Source organism: Symphalangus syndactylus, chromosome 11 (assembly GCF_028878055.3).
Source record: "Symphalangus syndactylus isolate Jambi chromosome 11, NHGRI_mSymSyn1-v2.1_pri, whole genome shotgun sequence".
Classification (NCBI taxonomy): domain Eukaryota; kingdom Metazoa; phylum Chordata; class Mammalia; order Primates; family Hylobatidae; genus Symphalangus; species Symphalangus syndactylus.
Genome location: NC_072433.2, coordinates 55236449 through 55240123, shown reverse-complemented (window position 1 = coordinate 55240123; position 3675 = coordinate 55236449).

Genomic DNA, 3675 nt, shown 5'->3' with positions numbered 1-3675 from the left:
GACAACGCCCCCAAGGAGGTGAGCGAGGAAAGAAGTGGGTGACCTTGGGGAGGCCCTGCGGGGAGGCGGAGCCTGAACTTACGACCTTGGTTTATCTGAGGAAAGGGGCAGGCGGTCCAGGAGTTTGCATCTCTGAGACTGGAGATGAAGATGGGGGGGTAGAAATAATGAGGTCAGGGCCTGGCGCAGTGGCTCACGCTTATAATCCCAGCACTTCGGAAGGCCGAGGCAGGTGGATCACCTGAGGTCAGGAGTTCGAGACCAGCCTGGCCAACATAGTGTAACCCCGTCTCTACTAAAAATACAAAAATTAGTCGGGTATGGTGGCGCGCGCCTGTAGTCCTAGTCCCTCGGGAGGCAGAGGCAGGAGAATAGCTTGAATCTGGGAGGCAGATTGCGGTGAGCCGAGATGGCGCCACGCACTCCAGCCCGGGCAACAGAACTAGAATCCCTATTTAAAAAAAAAAAAAAAAAAAAATGGGGTCAGGGCCGGGCGCGCTGGCTCACGCCTGTAATCCCAGCACTTTGGGAGGCCGAGGCGGGCGGATGACTTGAGGTCAGGAGTTTGAGACCAGCCTCACCAACATGGTGAAACCCTGTCTGTACTAAAAATACAAAAAATTTAGCCGGGCGTGGTGGCAGGCGCCTGTAATCCCAGCCCCTTGGGAGACCGAGGCAGGAGAATAGCATGAACCCGAGAGGCAGAGGTTGCAGTGAGCCGAGATGGCGCCACGACACTCCAGCGCGGGCAACAGAGCTAGACTCCCTATCAAAAAAAAAAAAGAATGAGGTCAAGGCCGGACGCAGTGGCTTACGCCTGTAATCCCAGCACTTCGGGAGGCCGAGGGGGGCGGATCACTTAAGGTCAGGAGTTTGAGACCAGCCTGACCAACATGGTGAAACACCATCTGCACTAAAAATACAAAAAATTTAGCCGGGCGTGGTGGCAGGCACCTGTAATCCCAGCTACTTGGGAGGAGGCTGAAGCAGAAGAATCACTTGAACCCAGGAGGCGGAAGTTGCAGTGAGCCAAGACTGCGTCACTGCAATCCAGCCTGGGCAAAAGAGCCAGACTCCATCTCAAAAATAATAACAATAATAATAATGAGGTCAGTTTCAGACGTGCTTTTGGGACATCTGTGGGCATATAGTCTGGAGCTCAGAAGAGACATCAAGGCCAGTTAGAGAAATCGAGAACAATTAAAGTACGGAGGGTAGTCGAAAGCATGAGCACAGTGAGATCCTCCACCCATCCAGTCTCTGACCCGGCTCCAGCTGGCCTAAACAGTAAAGGAAGCTATGGCCCAAGTAATCGAAAAGTCCAGAGCGGACAGATTCGGACAGGTGAACACAGGGGCCAGAAGATATCAGGAACCTGTGGCTCACCATCTCTGGTTCTGCCTTCCCCATGCATTTGGCTTCACCCTCAGGCAGACTCTCCTCTCTTGGTGGCAAAATGGCTTTTTGTAGCTCCAAGCTTAAACCCTAATAGCTTAGCAACTCTCCTAGAAGGAACATGCCTCTTTTCCAAGATTCCCAATGAAATTTCCAGAACTGAGCAGCTGATTGGATCAAGTGCCCATCCTGGAACGCGAAGACAAATAACCCAAGAGGGGAAGATGGATAAATATCCTGACTCACCTAAGAACGTTCAAGGCCGGGCGCAGTGGCTCACGCCTATAATCCCAGCACTTTGGGAGGCCGAGATAGGCGGATCACGAGGTCAGGAGATCAAGACCATCCTGGCTAACATGGTGAAACTCCATCTCTACTAAAAATACAAAAAAATTAGCCAGGCGTGGTGGCGGGCGCCTATAGTCCCAGCTACTCAGGAGGCCGAGGCAGGAGAATGGCATGAACCCAGGAGGCAGAGCTTGCAGTGAGCCAAGATCACACCACTGCACTCCAGCCTGGGCAACAGAGCAAGACTCTGTCCCCCCCCCCCCCCCAAAAAAAAAGAATGTTCTAAGATGGCTGGGTGCGGTGGCTCATGCCTGTAATCCCAACACTGGGAGGCCGAGGCGGGCGCATCATGAGTTCAGGAGTTCAAGACCATCCTGGCCAACATAGTGAAACCCCACCTCTACTAAAAATACAAAAATTAGCTGGGCATGGTGGCACATGCCTGTAATCTCAGCTACTTGGGAGGCTGAGGCAGGAGAATCACTTGAACCTGGGAGGCGGAGGCTGTGGTGAGCCAAAATCGTCCCACTGCACTCCAGCCTGGGCAACAGAGTGAGACTCCATCTCAAAAAAAAAAAAAAAAAGTGCTGGGCATGGTGGCTCAGTCCTGTAATCAATTCTACTGTAATCAATCCCAGCACTTTGGGAGGCTATGGTGGGCAGATCACTTGAGGTCAGTAGTTTGAGAGCAGCCTAGCCAACATGGCGAAACCTCATCTCTACCAAAAATATAAAAAATTAGCCGGGTGTGGTGGTGCGTGCCTGTAATCCCAGCTGCTTGGGAGGCTGAGGCACGAGAATCGCTTGAACCTGGGAGGTGGAGGTTGCAGTGGGCCGAGATTGTGCCACTGCACTCCAGACTGGGCAACAGAGCGAGACTCCATCTCAAGAAATTTAAAAAAATAAATCTGGAGTCCTAACTGTTGGAACAGAAATCACACACCGGAGACCAGGGAGTGTGGGAGTGAGTATAGGATGTGTGTATGTCAGGGGAAATGGACAAACACAAATGATATAAAGGGATCCGTGGGGGATCACAGGGTGAGCTGCCATCGTCTCCTCTAGAAGGCATTGATAACTAAGAGACTGCTGCGTGACTTGGTGAGAGTAGTTTCAGCAGAAGCCAAATCGTAGTGGTTTAAGGAATGAGTGGAAGGTAAAGAATTGGGAGGAGGCCGGGCGCGGTGGCTCACGCCTGTAATTCCAGCACTTTGGGAGGCCAAGGCAGGTGGATCACCTGAGGTCAGGAGTTTGAGACCTGCCTGGCCAACATGGCAAAACCCTGTCTCTACTAAAATTAGCCAGGCGTGGTGGCACGCACCTGTAATCCTAGCTACTTGGGAGGCTGAGGCAGGAGAATCACTTGAACTTGTGAGGTGGAGGTCACAGTGAGCCAAGATCGTGCCACTGCACTCCAGCCTGGGTGACAGAGCAAGACTCCATCTTAAAAAAAAAAAAAAAAATTCAAGAAGTGGGAGGAAAAATGTGGAGAGATGTTCTACACAGTTTGGCTAAAAAGGGGAGGACAGAGATAAGGCAGGTTGTAAGTGTGATAAGGCAGAAAGGTTTGCTTGTTTGTTTCTATCTTGAGGAAGATCTGATTTTGTTAGAAACATTAAGGGGAAAGGAATCAGTAGAGAGGATGGTTGCTGAAGGAGCAAGGTTGCGGGGAAGGTTGGTAGGGATGTTATCCAGGGCCCAGGTTAAGCCAAGGCATTAATATGAAGGGGAGAAACCCTTCTTCCTCAGAAGCAGGGATGTAAAACTCGGGATGCTTTCCCCTATAACTACTATAAACCCTAATTCCAGCTAACTTAAACATGAAAAGAGTGGGGGGTCTATTGGTTTAAATAATTGAAAAATCAGAGATAGAATGACTTCAGGCATGGCTGGAGCCAGAGGCTCAGACGATGTTGATTTGAACTTGGTCTCAGTCTCTTTTAGTTCTGCTTTTCCCTGGACTTACTTTCTTTCTCTCTCTCTTTTTTTTTT